Source organism: Theropithecus gelada, chromosome 5, assembly GCF_003255815.1.
Source record: "Theropithecus gelada isolate Dixy chromosome 5, Tgel_1.0, whole genome shotgun sequence".
NCBI lineage: Eukaryota > Metazoa > Chordata > Mammalia > Primates > Cercopithecidae > Theropithecus > Theropithecus gelada.
The window spans coordinates 133,112,182-133,131,515 of NC_037672.1; the positions used below are offsets into that span (position 1 = coordinate 133,112,182).

The following is a 19,334-nucleotide window of genomic DNA, read 5'->3' on the forward strand; positions in this document are numbered from 1 at the left end:
GGATCATCCTAACTAATAGGTTTATATTACCAAGTATGAAGAAGGTGACTACATAGACAATGCTAATAGCATGCCATCATTTTTATAGTTACATATTCTGTGAAAAGCAATTTTTTAAAGGTAATAATTCTTAAGTAAGTATTATAGGATTAGTAGTAACAGGAATAGATTCTGTCAGTCATGGCTTAAGCTGAGCAAGGGAACCCATCTCTGCTTTCTTTTTATATTTGTTTAGCTTTAGCAGTAACAAGGCACTATTTGTCTAACAGATCCTCACTAGGTAAGAGCCTACATCCAGCCTATGATATCAGCATTTTCACTTTAAAATTCATTTGATTAATAACTTAGTATCCCTGATGTTGTCTGATATATCTTAGCTCAGTGACTAATATTTATTTTGAAATGCAGGGCACAATAAATCCAAAAAAAAGTTAAGTCCATTTATTTTCTATTAAAGCTATTCAAAAGAATAGTTCTAATTGAATGATGACAATAGGATTGAGGGAACAAAAGAAAGATAAAAGGTTCTATAATCCTTCTGACCAGGTTTGGCTGCAGATGACCTCTTGTTCTTTCTCTGATTTCTCATTGTTCCAAAAGAGCCTGTACAGAACAGAACAAGAATTCTTTAGCCTCTGTCGTGCAGCATTAATAATGCCTCTTATCTCTTATAACATTGACCTATAAATAAATGGGAGTTAAAGACTATACAGCACAAGATCAAAAGTATATTTTATGTAATGACAGTCTAACCATCAGATACATTAAAATATTGAATATATACAAATCCTAGGTCAGTAAACAATTTCTGGTATGGAATAATAATAAAACTCTCAATATGTGAGATATGAGTGGGAATTATTGATTAGGCTCAATTAAAAATTAGTCTTCAAGATACAGTTTTTAAAGATTTATATTAAATGACCCTCTTTACTTCTTGTACAATGGCTTGTCTTGAAGTTTATTTTATCTGATATTAATATAGCAACACTAGCTTGCTTATGTTTAATATTTGCATGGGATATATTTTAATATTTTACTTGTGAGTCATTCATGTCTTTACACTTGAAGTGCATCTTATTGAAAGAAATAATTTTACATGATTTATCATTTTTTTTTTTAGAGCTTGGGCTGGCAATTTGGAACAATCTGTACATTTTAATTGAATTGTAAATTCAATTTATATTTGATGTAATGTAGTTGTATTTATATTTATAATTTTCCATCCATATCTATTGATTCTTTTTTTTATTTTCCCATTTGTCTTTCATATTTTTATTCTTTTTCTTGAATTGCTCAACTTTTTTTTTAAATATTCCACTTAAATTCCATTAATGGACTTTCTGCCATATCATTCTGTATCTGTGATATACACAATGGGATACTATTTGGCCATAAAAGATTAAAAGAATGAAAATCTGTCATTCATAACAACATGGATGTAACTGGAGGGCACTATGTGAGTGAAATAAGCCAGGAACAAAAAGTTAAACACTGCATATTCTCACTCCTATGTGGAAGCTAAAAACGTTGGTCTCACAGAAATTAAAAAGTAGAACAGAGGAAGGGTGTGGGAAGGGAGGAATAGGGAGAGATTTATTAAGGATTATATAATTTTAGCTAGATGGAGGGAAATTTTCTAGTGTTCTATACTACTTTAGGATGACTATAGTTGACAATGTTTGATACAGTTTCAGAAAACTAGAAGGAAGATGTTCACAAGACAAAGAAATGATAAATGCTGGAGATGCTGACTCTGCTAATTACCCTGATAATAGCCTACATCAGTAATTGCTGTTAGTGGTCTAGTCACTATACATTTAGTAATATAAAATTACTAATAGTAATTAGTTCTTCAACTAAAATCAAAACGTATACTCCATTAGTATGAACAATTATTACACATCAATTAAAAATTTTTAAATGCTGCAGTATTTACTCTTCCTATAGTCTAAGATGAAAGCATAATATTTTCTTCTACCTATAATTAGATATTAGTATTTATTCTCATAAAACCTGGTAAGCTTCCTGGGAAAGTCCCATTTAGACCTCCAAACTACAGAACCTTGAACACATTTCTGCAACCATGGTAATGCGAAGCGGTGGTCCCTTCACATTTATGATATTCATTAGGATGTCTATGATTGGTGCAGATCATCTTTAAAGAAGAAATAAAGTGTTGTGGAGTTTCACTTGTTAATAAACATTATAAGCTCCTTTTTCATACGAGATCTCTTTCCTATTTTTCTTCACATTTCCTTAAATAATGTGTTTTCCCTTCTGCTGCTAATTTATGTTTACAAAAGTTAATCTACTTTCTTTTTTTTTTCTTTTTGCTTTTTTACCTCTAAAATAAGCGTGGAATTATTTTGAGTTCCTCTAAAGGTTGTTTGTTATGAGATAGAGTAAGGCAAAATCGAAAGAGATGAAAAAAGACAGAGTAATGAGATGTGAAATCCAAACCACTGAAAAGACCTGAAAGTAAAAGATTCACTGTCACCTTTTGTTCTGCTGGCTCCTATGTGTACAGAAGTAGCTGCCCACAGGTAATCCAGAAAACATGGTTGAAACTAATTCACTTTTATATTTTAAAAGTATTTACAATGTTCATTTTTGTTATGTTCTGGCTTAAGATAAAGAAAATAATTTTTAAAAATAAAATTTCAAGGTACCCAGAGAAGATATACTCTATTTTAAAATCCACAGAAGCAAGATATTTCAGATTTTTTAAAAAAGTAAAGAAAGCTGTGTAACAATAACAAACACAAATAAATAATCACAAACATTAAATCATAATAATGGTAATGAAGATAATTAGTAATCAGATTGATGTAAGCAGGTATTTTATGAAAGAAATTCCCCATCAAATTATTGATGAATAAGACAATAAAAAGCTGAAAAGTTAGGCAAATCACCAATTTCTGAAGGAAATTTACCAGCTCATGAAATTAAAACAAACTAACCAACCAGAGCCAATTAATAAAGTCTATTAAGATTTGCTTCTGGCAGATGATTTCAATGATCTTTATAAACTCATGATATATATGTAGTGTTTCTCACTCCCCAAATATGGAACAACTTCTAATGCTCTGATTCCTACATCCAGACATCATTCTTAGTTCTATGCAGTTGAATTTATAAGCTTTTTTTGAGAAGTCTATTAGATATTAATATTTATTTTATTTTTTTTTCTTTTAAAAACTTTGTATCTATGGCATTAGACTCTTCATATGCTATGATAAAGTTGAGCAAATGAGAATTTGAAAATTGAATTTTGTTTGGTGTGAATTTATTTCTCATCTTGGTTATTTAAAGTATAAAATAATAAAAATTTATTTTATATATACTTTTCTAAAGTAAACTATCATCTTAAACAATATAGAATAACAGATAACTATAAATGGATAATGCCAAATATAGACAAAGATTTCCCAAACTACTGCATAAACTCATTCTCAATATTCATCTGAAAATTGACATTAACTTTTGCATTTCGGCCACTACTAATCTTTACACTCATTTCTGGAAATCTCTCTCATATGCTCTTTATTTCCTCTGTGGTTTGATAAGAACATAGTGAATGGAGAGCACAATTGGACTCCGTGAGAATACGGTTGAATCATAAATCTCTCTATAGCAGAATCCATTTAAAAACATATAAATTAGTATTTGGTTTAGGGCGTGTTCAATGTATTATGTGAACTATGTCCCTAAGAATTAATTAATTGTAGTAATGCTTTCTTGGAAAACCAAATGCTACAAATAAATATTGTAAATCAGAATGAGTGCCAATATTAGAACGGTATATATAGTAACTATTATATATAATTTAGCTTAGGTAATACAAAGTATATATGGTAATATATTGCAAATAATCAAAATATGCTTAGCTCCCCTTATTATTATTCTCCACTATGTTTTAGAGTATTTTAAATTCATATTCTAAGAAAAAAAATCTGTTTTTCTCACATCAGAAGTTTTATGAAAATTATAAATTGTAGAATATACTATATCAGGATTTTTAACCAACTTTCTTATATTACATACAAGTGCTCTTTACTATGTCTTGGCCTGAATTATTTTATATTTTGTATCTGTAGTCTGTGGGATGATTTTTACTTCCATAAATGCTTTTAAAATTATATTTTAATCTGACCTTTGATGCCTTTTTGTTGTTGTTACTGAGACGGAGTCTCACTCTGTCACCCAGGCTGGAGTGCAGTACTGCGATCTCAGCTCACTGCAAGCTCCGCCTCCGGGTTCACTCCATTCGCCTGCCTCAGCCTCTCCAGCAGCTGGGACTACAGGCGCCCGCCACCACGCCTGGCTAATTTTTTTGTATTTTTAGTAGAGATGGAGTTTCACAGTGTTAGCCAGGCTGATCTCGATCTCCTGACCTCGTGATCCACCCGCCTCAGCCTCCCAAAGTCCTGGGATTACAGGTATGAGCCACCGCGCCCGGCCGATGTATTTTTAAAGAAAGCATGACAAATATAATTTCATTTTTTTCTTCAAATTATTGATGCAAGACTAATAACAATCAAAGAACAGGGTTAATAAAATTACTACAATTATTTTTAAATAGTTATTTGAAATATCATGCATTGAACGTTTAAAAGCATAATTAAAAAATTGAGTTGAGTATTTTTGCTGATGCTTTTTAGAATAATAATATACAATGGACTATTTTTCATTTATTCATTTATAAATTAAGAGTACAAAATTTAGTAGGAATTTGTTGAAAATATTTTATATGGAAAGCTTTGAGAGATATAATTTGTGGAGGCTGAAAACTACTTTAGTCACAATATTAATTCAACATCAGTAAAATTAACAATTATATTTAAAATATAATAGTTATTTAAGAAACTCACAATTATAACTTATTGTGCCTTAGCAGTTACTGGTGTAAGTAATGAATTCTTTGTCAACTAAAACACATCTAGTAACATCTACTGATGAAAAGCTGCAATATTAAAGATTCAATATAACTAAACTCTGTCACTTAAAAAATTTTAAAACATCTAAAATTGATTAATATCATCTTCCTTCCAAACAGTTATGAGATCGTCAACTTTTATCAGTATTTTAGTGACATTTTGGTATTTATATTTCATAATTTGTCATAGTTACTATTACTGTTTCCAGTCAGCACTTGTTTATTATATAATCAGAATGGAGTTTCAGTAGTAACCGTTACATAATTTGAAGATAAATAATCTTTTGAAAAAGTCTACGATTTCAATAAGTATCACTCATAAAAGTGATACTAAAAATCTAATGCTTTACAATTATTTTCTGTCTTGGTAATCTAAACTAAAGTATCCATAGTTAACATAGTACCAAGCATGGTAACATATGTAATAAGAATATTTTCTTGGGCTTTAACTTACATATATGTGAATTCTAGAATTTAGTTACAGGCGAGGGTGACTGACTCTGTCTTAAATCAGACTGCTAACATTTACAGTCACAGACACAAGATAAAAAATACAACTAGCACTAACTGGAAAACTTCCAATAATGGCCTTATTGAAGAGGATTTATTACTGTGGTGCTAAAGCCCTCTTCAGAAGTCCTGTTCTGGGGTGTTGTGTGCTAACAGTGAAAATATTCATTGTGTATTATATATGCTGTGTGTACTTGCACACACACTGTGTGTGTGTAAATATATAGCATATGTACCTAGGAAAATATAAGAAAGACAATACAGATTTCACTCAGACCCACCATACCCTAGTCCATATATTTTAAAACTTGAATTTGTCCATTGTAAATTTTCTCTTTTTGAATTAGTTAGCTCTTTCATTATCATTAAGGTCTAAATAGAAACAGGTAGGTGAACTGTTCTTATGAACCATTCCTTATTTGCATAATTTTTCCTGAATTAATTTAAATCTCCAATTTATTTATTTATTTATTTATTCATTTATTTATTTATTTATTATTTTTTATTGAGTTATTAGTCAATGTACGTTGCAACTCAGTCAAAGCCTTCTAAATATAGTTCTCTCTTGCTTGGTCTCCACATCCACTTTGAACTCTGCCAACCCTATTTTAGACTCAGGACACTGACATATGTGGGCTGTATCAACAGGACTTCAAGGCTCTCTGACTTCTAGTTGAGTTCCACCAATGATTAGCCCCAGTAGGAAATCTAAAAGGTGAAGGAGAGATAGGTCAGGAAAATTATCCTCAGGCTCCCTCTTACTAAGATCACAACAGTTGGCTGTGTTCTTTTACTGAAGATAACTAATCCTCAAAGCTATATTTTTTTCTTGTTCCTATAACCTCACCTTCCTTTTATTGTTAAAAAAATTCAGCTAGTGCAGGAATCTGCACTAACACTTGAGTTTTCTTACACCTCATTCGAACCTTCATAATTTATTCTTACACAAATAAAGCCTGTTCAAATTATCTTAACTGAAATGTGCTATGTGTCTCTATTTGGGATGTAGATTGATACATTTTCAGTCATAGAATACATACTTTATATAGTATGTCCATGAGGACACATCAGTGTGCTTGAAATCTAAGGCAGTATTAATGGTGATCTAATAAGTTTGTTAAAACCGACAGATGATAATGTGTTAACACCTACTGCAATATAGTTATTTATTTTTCAGGAGAATTCACAGGGCAAAGCACAGAATACTGTGAAAATAATTTGAACATATTACTAATAGACAAATTTTTTTTTTCAAATGATTACTTAAAAACTAATTATATAATTTATATTATGGAATAATTTATCAAATGTTAGAAGAGCATCTTCTGTGGTCAAGATTTCTATTTAAGCCCATATAAATGCATTTAAAAATCAGTATAAAAAATTAAGTACTTTTATTAATTACTGTGTTCCTTATGTTCAAAGAAATAATGAGGTTGTACTACTTCAAAATTTTTGTTTAATTGCTTTTTAAATAATAAGATTAGATTTAGATGTTATCTCAAATGATAGATCAGCATGAAAAGAATTTTAAAAAATAAGTGTTTAAAATACATTTTATTTCATCTTCATGAAATATGTCACAGTCATAATAAAATTGAATTAATAACACCTGGATGGAAAACTGAATTAAATACAAAAATACTAGCTATTTCAGTTGAAATTTGAGTATGTTATTTCCTTTACTTTTCATTTCGTTATGTTTTCTAAACTGGGACCTAAGTACTAATTTATCAATTTCCCTCTCCAGTTCCACATTGTTAATCACTCAGTGTGTGGAGTGTAGGTTTACAGGATCTGAGCATTTGGCTCAATTGGTAGGTGTATTTCTCTAATGAAGCCATAGATCTATGCCCAGTCCCAATAGAAGCCACTTTGTTTCACATGGGAACAGTAACTACATAATGCATCTTTAAACTCAATACTTACTGGAAAAAATCAAATTATTCATATGCAAGCTTACTTTCATATTTTTGCTTGAGGAAATAGTCTTTACTTCAGTATTAAATAAAATAATAATAATATTAATACTGCTACTACTGATAAAGCATTTTAGCTTACCATTTCCTGAATACAGCACTTCATCTTAAGCTCCCTCAAGTAGAAGGTGCTCATTTTCCATATCTCACAAAATTGGGAGTCAGGAGATTATATAGGAACCTCCATGATCCCTGCTGCTATGATTCTATTTCCAAATTATAAGTTCTTCACTTTTATGTGAAATCATCTGTGAATTAGAGGCTCTTAGCATTGTGTTATATATGATATTCTTTTCAATTTTTAACAGTGAATTTTGAAACATTCAATTTATACAAAAAATTTAAAAACATTAAAAAGAACGTGTATACAAGTTTTACTTGTATCCTATGTATTTTACCAAACTTCCGTTCAATTTCTATGTATTTTCTGTCTCACACACACATACACCCATTCGAAGGTAAATTCTAAGTGAGTTGCTCCTTTACCTGTGAATGACTTTGTATATAATTATGTGTGTGTTTCTTAAAAGGACATTCTTTCAAATAAGCACAGTTTAAACACAGATATCACAAAATCAAATTGATAAGGTACTATTTATATAATGCATAGATTATTTTTAAATTTCATCAGTATGTCCCACTGGTGCTCTTTTTTTTTTTTTTTTTTTTTTTTTTTTTTTTTTTTTTTTTGGTCTAGTCTAGAATTCAATTCAGGTTGTCATCATTTGTCATTCTTTTAAGGCCCCTTTAAGGTGATATAATTTTTCAATCTTTGTTTTTTCATGACCTTGATATTTTTACTGACATCTCCTTAACTCTTTCTCATTCATTAAATTACTGAGCACTGGCCTTACATTTGCCTTTTCCACGCTGACATCAAGCTGGGTAACTTAAACAGAATCTGACATTATCTCGAATAGTATTCACCTTCTCCTTATTTCAGCTCTCCCCTAGCACGGCTACACCATAGCCTTAGTCAACACCCAGAAGTTTCCTCACATCTAAAATGTTAATGCTGGGATTTCTTTCCTGTGTGACAACATTCTTGCTATTCAGAGTGATTATCAACTGCTTCTCCCAAAACTCAAATCTCTCTTGTCTTTCTCATTGGATTCCTCCTGTCTTCATTTTTCTCTTTGTTCAGTGAATATTTTACAGTATATCAGTCTGCCTAAAGCTTTTCAACACTTTAAGTGTCTTTACTTAATTCATTTCAGTGTCCTCAGGTGACAAAATGCCTATTTCAGATTATTCAAATATTTAGCAAAGTCTTGCCTCTATCATTAAAGCAGACAGAATTATGACTCGAAGAATTTATGATCTCAAAGACCAATTAGATAGTCAATACTCCCAGTCAATTATTTCTATTTTTCTTTCCAAGGAAATAGAAATTGACCCTATGGGCAACCAAACGTGAAGCACAGCAATCAAAAAACTCTCTCCTCTTCCTATGCATAGCACTCCTGTTTTTGAATTATCACTACTTCCTTACCAGTGACAAACCTCACCAAGCTTTAATATTCCAGCCTCCAGATAAAGATTATTGAAGTATCCAATCACCAAATTAACATCATTTCAAATTCAGAAAATGGCCCATCTTTTGAATTACTTCTTTAATATTATAAAGTCCCTCCCAACTGCTCCATATTAAAATGGTCCTGGCTGTTCCCTGGGGTGTGTTTCATCTTATAACAAACTAAATAAACCTAACTTGGTTTCAATAAAATTTGTCCTGGATTTACTCATAAAATGCTCTCCCTTTTCCCAAAGGAAATGCAGTAATTATTATCTGTGTTCAGATAATAATTTTCTGTCCTCAGATAATAATTTTACCTGGCTGTGTTATAGGGAATGTGTTGCAAGAGAGTTAAATTAAGATAAGAAACATGGTTCAGGCTGGGCGTGGTGGCTCACACAGGTAATCCCAATACTTTGGGAGGCCGAGGCAGGCGGATCACCTGAGGTCAGGAGTTTGAGACCGGTCTGAGACCGGTCTGACCAATATGGTGAAATCCTGTCTCTTACTAAGAATACAAAAATTAGCTGGGTGTGGTGGTGGGTGCCTGTAGTCCCAGCTACTTGGGGGGCTGAGACAGAAGAATTGCTTGAACCTGGGAGGCAGAGATTGCAGTGAGCCAAGATTGCGCCACTGCACTCCAGCCTGGCTGACAGAGCGAGACTCCATCTCAAAAGAAAAAAAAAAAAAAAGAAAAGAAAAAGAAAAACTGTTTTCATATTCAGGCCAGAGAAGACAACAGTCAGGGTTAGGCACTAGGGTGGAGTTTCAGAGAAGTAGACAGAATTCAAGAAAATTAAGGAGACACAGCCATGAACTTAAAAGTCAATCACTATACCCCTTCACTCCTGCTGCAAAGATTCATAGGTTTAAGATAGCTTAGAAGAGAGAGGAGACAAAGTGAATGGGAGTTCCCTTTAAAGATACTGACTTGGACATTTTGTTAACTGAGTAGAGATTCTTCTTGTGGCTGAAAGTGATGCTATTTTACACAAAAATTAAAAGGCCAGTTGGAGATTTCTTTCTAAAATGGGGAAGAAGAAATGATCCATAGAGTATTCAGAAAGAGAATGAGAAAGAAAATATAAAGTTTTTTTTTTTTTTTCTAAGCTGTACCACATTGAATTCAGCTCATTCAGTAGGTTATTTATGCATGCCATTTTATTATTTCTGATTTTCCATTTCATTATTTCTGATTTTCCATTTTAAGTATTATCTACTGCCTCTTCACTGTGTAATATGATCTATGCTGGGGCAATAAAAAGGCATTATTTTCTCTCTCCATCCCCATCCACACACATAGACAACTGAAATAGTCACACATTTACAAAGACTTTCTTGATGTGTTTCTGATTTTCATTGGAAAAATATCTGAAAATTATTTCAAGACTTGGATAATAAAGTATTCCTCCAGAATGCATACAGGGGTTTACATCTTTCAGTCAGTCAACTGGGCAACTATTAGTCCATGACCATTTTAAATAAATTCATGACTTGATGTTTTTAGTTTTATTTGTTTTGTTTTGTTTTGCATAGTGCAGATAATATGAATTTGTGCTGCAAATCCACATGAGGGCATGTTTGTGATGATAACTTTGCATGGATAATTATTTTAATTTCTTGACAGTGTGATAGCATTTTCACTGCAGTCAGCTAAGGTTGTGAGGTCGAATTTGTTTGCTTCCGGAAGGGATGAAACTGTGGGATCCCTGCTATAAAGGATTTGTCTCCTATTTAACTCTCCCTTTGGTTTTGGGCTTTGCCTTTTATTCCCAGCAACCTAAAAAGGAAACTAAAGCCCAAACCAGGTTCTGTAAATGACCCCAAAGCAAATAATCTCTGGTTCTCTGCTTATCTCTATGGGTTCTCTGGTTCTCTGCTTATCTCTAAGACTTTAGCTGAGTAAATAACTATCATGCAAAGTTTTTAATGTCTTTACTGAGAAATATATATATTTCTTGTTAAAGTAATTTAACTTGCTCTTTTTACCCTAGTATATCTGGCTAAGTTTTTTTTTTTTTTTAATTTTTTATTATTTATTTATTTATTTATTTATTTATTTATTTATTTTTTAATGCATGAAGACATACCTAGACAGCTATGCATTAGAAAGAACAACCCCAGCACCACACTGATATTATTTTGTGATAAATGGGATTTAGCGTACAATACATGGTTTCAATACCCACTTTCCAGAATGTATAATGTACAAATGTTCTGAAAATTGTATTTAATATGTATGTATGTATGTATGTATGTATGTATATATGTATATGTATGGATGCATCTGTGTATACATATGGAAAAGTATACACATACATAGGAGTGGTAATTTCAACTTATAAAAAACTAACAATAAACTTGCCAAAATTACTAGTCTGAATACTTATTACACATGATAATACTGTAATATGAACTGAAATAAAAATGTTGATCGTAAATTATAAGCAAATCTTTTCAGAGATCCATAGTATTTTATATAACAGCTATATTTTAAATGAATGTTTCTTGAATTAAGACTTAGGATGTTTACTTTGTAACAATTTCATGTTTTTTTCCTTTCCAATGTTAAGAAATAATAGATTTTTATTGCTACAATATACTCGTAAGAATAAATCATGATATATTCATTGGGATGACATTCAGAAATGTCTCATATAACCCTACTTTTAAAGATTTCTTTTATTATTAAAAGAAATTCTCTCTTTAAAATGTAATGGCCCATGAAAACAGTCAATCCACTAAATTTATTCTAGAAAACACAATAGAGTTGAATCTCCACATGACTAGAAAACTGAAATGTATAGGTGCTTTTAGCAAGGATTCAGGATCAATCATATCAGGCTAGCTTCAAAGGAACTGTATAAATATGAAATAAAAGTCACTCTGTTTGCAGTATTAGTCACAAACCACTTGTCTATTTGTTCAGTTTATTTCACAGTGAACATTTATTTCTTTTACAATTTTCATCATATTTCAAAATCTTTTCCTCAGTAAAAGTTATCAGTCCATAAGTAAAATCTACCCTCCATATTCCTGGGCTTTAAAGTATAATAGAGAAACTACTGAGAAATTGAACTCCTTTGGATGTTTATCTGTCAAAGCCAAAATTAATCCTAAAGGTTGTTTTCCCAGTAGGTACAAATGTTTTATTTATTTAGGTTACACCATTTAAAAGATACAATAGTCTAGCTTTAGTGTTTATTTCACATATAATTTTTTAAAAATTATGCCAATAGATAAATCCAGTTGTTTAGCAATAGGTCTCAGGAACATACCTTCTCTTCAAAAATATCAAAGTTAAAAAAGGAAGGATAAACAGAAAAAGTAAAGAAGAAAGGGAGATGAAAAGGAAAAAGGATAAGACAAAAGGGCTTTGCTTCTGGGACAATGAATTCATGTTATTATGAAAATTTATTTGAAAGTTATGACCACCACAAAGTATATTTTTGTGTTACCATGATAAAATTTGAGGACTATATTAAGAAATTAAAATGTGGTACAATTTGTTGAATACTTGAATTTATTTATAATTTAAAATGTACTCACCGAATCAGTACTAACAGATGAAAAGTAGGGAGAGAAATAAATTTGAAATTGCTTCTCATCTCAAAATGAGTAGCAGACGATATTTCTATATGAAGCCAACAGTAGGTAAAAATGAGTTGACATACAAAGTCCCTGAAAACTATCTTTTCAGGTTCATCCCTTTTTACCCTTTGACCAATAGCTAAGTATATTCCATTACCATGAAATTGGTTTTCCATTTCCCCTTTAAAGCATACTTTCATCATACTTTTGTGTATTATCATAAGCAGATTTATCTGCAGTTTTTCTGGGTGGTGGGGATACTAAGTAATACTTGATATAGAGGAGAAAATAAATATTTACTGAAACAATGGACAAGTGATAAGATTTCCAAAGGAGTTTTTCTAATTTTGAATGATTAGTTCATCATGTAGAGAAATTTGAAATTAAATATTCGAAGTTGAGAAAAATTATCCTCAGTTGGGGCTAAACTTCTTTTTTTTAAACAATTATTATTTTATTTTTTTAAGTTCTGGGGTACATATGCAGGATGTGCAGGTTTGTTACATAGGTAAAGATGTGTCACGGTGGTTTTCTGCACCTATCAACCCATCACCTAGGTGTTAAGCCCAGCATGTATTAGCTCTGTTCCCTGATGCTCTCCTGCATGCCCCACCCTCCCCCAACGGATGTCAGTGAGTGTTGTTTCCCTCCCTGTGTCCATGTGTTCTCATTGTTCAGCTCCCACTTATAAGTGAGAACATTCCGCATTTGATTTTCTGTTCCTGGGCTAGTTTGCTGTGGATAATGGCTTCCACCTTCATCTATATTCCTGACATGATCTAATCATTTTTAATGGCTCCATAGTATTTCATGATCTATACATACCACATTCTCTTTAGCCAGTCTATCATTAATGGACATTTGGGTTGATTCCATGTCTTTGCTGTTGTGAATAGTGCAATGAGCATGCATATGCACATTTATTTATAATAGAATAATTTATATTCTTTTGGGTATATACCCAATAATGGAATTGCTGGGTCAAATGGTACTTCTGGTTCTAGATCCTTGAGGAAGCACCTCACTGTCTTCCACAATGGTTGAACTAATTTATGGTCCCACCAACAGCGTAACAGCCTTCTTACTTCTCCACAACCTTTCCAGCATCTATTGTTTCTTGACTTTTTAATAATCACCATTCTGGCTGACATGAGATGGTAGGTTATTGTGGTTTTGATTTGAATTTCTCAAAGATCAGTGCTGTTGAGTTTTTTCATATGTTTAGCCACATGTATGTCTTTTATTGAGAAGTATCTGCTCATACTCTTTGCCCAGTTTTTCCCCTTGAAAACTGGCATAAGGCAAGAATGTCCTCTCTCACCACTCTTATTCAACATGGTGTTGGAAGTTCTGTCCAGGGCAATCAGGCAAGAGAAAGAAATAAAGGGTATTCAGAGAGGATATGAGGAAGGCAAATTGTCTTTGTTTACAGATGACATAATCCTATATCTAGAAAACCCAAATCCATTGAGCCCCAAAACTTGTTAAGCTGATAAGAAACTTCAGTACAGGATACAAAACCGATGTGCAGAAATCACACGCATTCTACATACCAAAAACAGATAAGCAGAGTTCCAAATCATGAATAAACTCCCATTCACAATTGCCACAAAGTGAATAAAATACCTAGGAATATAACTAACAAGAGAAGTGAAGAACACTTCAAGGAGAACTACAAAACACTTCTCAAAGAAATCAGAGAGGACACAAGCAGATGGAAAAACATTTCATGCTTATAGATAGGATGAATCAATATCATGAAAATGGCCATACTGCACAAAGAAATTTATAGGTTCAATCCTATTCCCATTAAACTACCATTTACATTTTTCACAGAATTAGAAAGATACCTACTTTTAAATTAATATAGAACCAAAAAGGAGCTTGTATAGCCAAGGCAATTTGAAGCAAAAAGAACAAAGCTGGAGACATCATGTTATCCAACTTCAAACTATACTACAATGCTACAGTAACCAAAACAGCATGGTACTGGTACAAAAACAGGCCCATAGACCAATGGAACAGAATAGAGAACTCAGAAATAAAACCACACACCTACCACCATCTGATCTTTGACAAATCTGACAAAAACAAGCAATGGAGGAAGGTTTCCCTATTCAATAAATGGTGCTGGAAAAATTCACTAGCCATATGCAGAAAATTGAAAATGGATTCCTTCCTTATACCTTATACAAAAATTAACTCAAGATAGATTAAAGATTTAAATATAAAACCCAAAACTATAAAAGCTCTAGAAGAAAATCTAGGCAATACCATTCAAGACCTAGGCATGGGCAAAGGTTTTATGATAAAATCACCAAAAACAATTGCAACAAAATTAGAAATTAACAAGTGGAATCTAATTAAACTAAAAAGCTTCTGCACAGCAGAAGAAACTATTATCAAAGCAAACAGGCAACCTACGGAAAAGGAGAAACATTTTGCAATTTATCCACCTGACAGAGCTCTAACATCCAGAAACTACAAGGAACTTAAGCAAATTTACAAGGGGCCATACTTTCTACTCTCCTTTGAAAAGATCAGGCACTGTTCTTTTTTAGGTATGTAGATTTTTTGGTATGTAAATCTTTTTTATGTAGATTTTCATATAGATTTTCTGTACCCTCTAACTGGAGTTGCAAATAACTGCATTTCCTCTTGAATAACTCCTTCAAGTATTTTCTTCAAAGTTTTCCAGTAAGGGCATCTTGTCAAAAATTGTAAACTTCTATTCCAACACTCTATTTTGCTTCTTTATTTTTTCTTCTCAAATTTATTACCATTAATACATAATTTATTTTTCTATTTGTTTTCTGTTTCTGGAAGGCAACGTTTTAAGCATCTCTCTCTTTCTCTCTCTTGCTCTCTTTCTCTAACTGCCCTAATCACAGTATCTGGAAAAGAACCTAAGCCCTCAAATAAATCTAGCATACGAATGAATAAATTGGCTTAGATAAATATAAAAGATAGAAAACTCTGAATTAATTTTAATTATTTACATAATTGTTGCATTTATATCACTCAGGATAAGCTAGGTTTTACTGCAGTCACAAACAAACTCTGAATTAATTAGCATATGATAATTATTATGCCCACAATAAATACTCAATACAGGTCTATGGGAAATTCTGCCATCATAGAAACTTAGACTGACAGAGGATGAACTTGAGCTTTTTTAAGTGTTTCACTCCCAAATAAAGGGCCAGTTGTTGTACCTTGTACTCTGTACTATAAAGAAAGAGGCACAATTCTTTATTGGCCACATTTGATAATAGAAGTAACACAACCACTTCTGCATGTGCTGTGTCATCTGCCTTGAATGTCATTCTCCCAGAATAATCCATTTACCAAGTGGCTTGTTAAGCTTTCAGCTCTGAATGGCAGGCAAAGAAAGAGAAGGCTTCCTGTCAAGTATGAGCAAAAGTGTCAGCTCTTCCGCTTCTTTGGCCAAATGATCTAGTGTATCTTATACAATTTCAAGTTTCCTTGGCAGATAAGAAAGCTTTGTGGAAACTGTCAATTATTGATGGAAATATCATGGCACAGACACTTAGGGCTATGAGAAAGCTCTGGAGAAGACTCCATGTATTTTTCTTGAGAAAACTATTCCACCTTTTAAAGACAGAAATCAGCTTATGAATGGGTTCTTATGGAAACAGAATACTTTGTTGTGGGATACAAAACTTACGAACCTGAGCTACTTAACCGCTATGTATATAATCCCTAGATTACACCAAGTGTATAGCATGTAGCAGAATCCTGTCTTTAGAAGACGATTGGATTCCTAATGATCCTAAAGGAACCAGTATTTGCTTAAGTAAGTGGTTATGGTTCCTATAAAGCTACTAATTCGATTCTTTCTCTTTTCAGCTGTCTCTTATGATCTCATCGAGTTCCCTCTCAGCATCTTAATAAAGAAACAAAAACAAAACAAATACATGTTTGTATATGTTAAGTGGTTCCTTTCCTCTCTTTATGCTGTCATTTTACATGATTTTATCTGGGATAGTTAACTTTGCATTTGAGTCTTTATATGAGTTATCAAAGGACATAGATACTAAGTTGAGAAAGTTAAAATGACATCTAGATAAGCATAAAGAGACTAATGGGACTACTCGCCTATAATTTTATAGAGATGATAAGCAAGTTTTAATTTGTACTATAGTTGTTGATAGTATTAAGTAGAAGACTGACAGAGTAGTTGATGTTTAACAGCTCTAATATAGACAGAAGTTTGTATAGGTTAAAAATGGAACAAACACATAACACGTTGGAGACTCAGTGTCATTTCTGTAACCTTTTACCTTCTCTCCTATGTCATATGGAAAGAAGTTTCAAAATGAATTTCCCTAAGTCTCTTCACAATATGTTTATAGAATAGGAGGTGACAATTAAAAATCTAAAAGATGAGAGAGAAAGCAATCTCATTTTCTGGCAATAGCTGCATACAGGTAGTTGAATTTCTAGGCTGTGGCTTCCAGATGTTGTGGAATTAATCCATTTTGGTGCTTTAGGCATATGGGATTATTTGCAGCAGTTCCCTTGCAATTATTATGGAATATCTTTTGCCAAAGAAAAATGAAGATTAGTGCTAGTTTATATGGGGTATGTTAAATAGTTACTAGGTAAAAAATAATAAATGAAGATATATGTTTAGTTAAATAAGTAGAAAAAAGCAATTTGCACCCTAGTATTAAAACTGAGAGAAAACAATAATGTTTTACTCATTTAAACATACCTTTGAAATAGATTAAAAATCAAGTTTATTCTAATGTTTGTAAACATAAAAATACAATTGACAAATCTGTTAATTAGGCTAAAGACCGTAGTACTATTATTCAAGATAATTGTAAGGTAATAAAAATCCCATAGATTCAACAGAACTGACAAAGTAAAATAAAATGAAAGAGTGGTTTGACTCTTGAGTACAGCTAAGGTAGGGAACTTATGAAGTATGTAGTTCAAACATTTTAGTTAATTTCATGAACATTCTTTCTTTCAAAAAAAATAAATTGTATATTTTTAAAAATATATAATTTATAAAGAAATAGCTTATAGTAAAATATATAACATAAACTTATGCAATTGAAGAGCTTCTCCCTACTTGTTGACTCTATACATTAACTGGCATCTGTATAAAAGTATAAGTTCAGACATCAATACATATGCATGTATATGTCTGTGTCTTTATATATCTTCACTGTGTACACTCATTAAAAAATTAAATTTCAATTTATTAGTAATTTAGGATCATTTGTTGTTTTTGTCTTAGTTTAAAAGAGTATCTTAATTTTATTTTTCTTTTTAAATATATATGTATAAAACAAATAAATGCATAGCATGCTATATTAACAAACACATTTACTTTGAAAAAATAACTTTGTAAAAGCTATATAAAAATAATGCTATGCAATCTTTAAGTACGCCTTTTTGAAAAGTACTTAGTAAAATAATAATAATTGACTATGTAATTTAAAGATGAGACATGTTATAAACATAATTTGAATATATAATTAAGAATAGAAAAAATAATAAAAATAGCCCAAAAATAGATTCCACTACGCCTAAGCCTCATCCTCCTTTCTGCCGATGGTCTGTTGAGGAAAATATCTTGGGAAATTAGCCATTGATGGAATCAGTGGAAGTGGACAGTTAAACATTAGCTGGAGGATTAAAAAATTACTTGTGTCTGCTTGGCAAGTACACTAAAACTGATGTTATAAACCCAATGATATAAAAAGTCTTGCTTGAGTAGAAGGGAGGCATTCAAGGACCAATGGGATTCTCAACTTATTTAGGTGGTATCACTGATGATGAGGTATCTTCATAAGAATTGAACAGAAAAAGATGCTCTTTTAAGCAACAAGATAAATGTATTTATTTATTAAGCTTTTTTCTGCAATCATTTTTATGCAGTGAAGTTATTTATACTATAAAATTGTAAAATTATTTAATCTCTCCATGCATCAGTTCCATCATCTGTGAAAAAGGGCAATAATTTTGTCAAATTCATAGAGTGCTTTTGGTTTAATGATATAATACAGATGGAGCATTTAGAAAAAGTACCTAAAAAATCAGCATTAGTAAATGCTACTATAATCAATATTTTATATATATTTATGTAATGTATTGTATAATATATAATTAGTTTATAAATAATAAAATTAAATTATATTGGGAACTTGTATCTCACAAGACTGTTTATTGTTAATCTTCCACTTTCTACAATCTTCCAAATAAAAATAATCAAACAAAATTCAAATAAATCAAATAAAACCATAAATACACTTTAAAAAATGCAACTGATTTTTAACAAAGTTGCATAGTCATTTCAGCAGACAAAGGAAAGTCTTTTTAATAAACAGTGCTACAATATTTAGTTACACATATACAAATAATTAAGCTTCAATCTATAACTTGTAAAATGTACAAAAATCAAAGCAAATTGTTCATAAATCTAAATGTAAAATCTAACTCTATGAAACTTTTAGAAGAAAGCATAATGAGAAAATCTCCATGAATTTAACATAGACAAAATCTCAAGATACAACACCAAAGCATGATTTATCAGAAAAATATGATAAACGTCACTTCATCAAAAGTAGGAACTTTTGCTCTTTGACAGAAACTCTGAAAGAATGAAAAGACAAGTCATAGAGTGGGAAAAAAAAATTGCAGTACAAATATATGATTTAAAAAATAACACAAAACCAAAAGTCTGGTATCTAGCACATATAAAGAACTCAATAATAGTGATACCACGATCCAATTTTTTAAAATTTACAAAACATGTGAGCAT

At 31.5% G+C, this 19,334-nt stretch overlaps 1 long non-coding RNA gene across 1 annotated transcript in view; it reads right to left on the reverse strand.

Moving 5' to 3' along the window:
* Positions 1 to 602, reverse strand: part of LOC112625418 — a 52,331-nt gene extending 51,729 nt beyond the window's left edge. The window contains exon 1 of the long non-coding RNA XR_003119587.1: positions 544 to 602. This is a non-coding gene — a long non-coding RNA (uncharacterized LOC112625418). The remainder of the gene's footprint in view (positions 1 to 543) is intronic.
* Between the last annotated feature and the right edge of the window lie 18,732 nt (positions 603 to 19,334).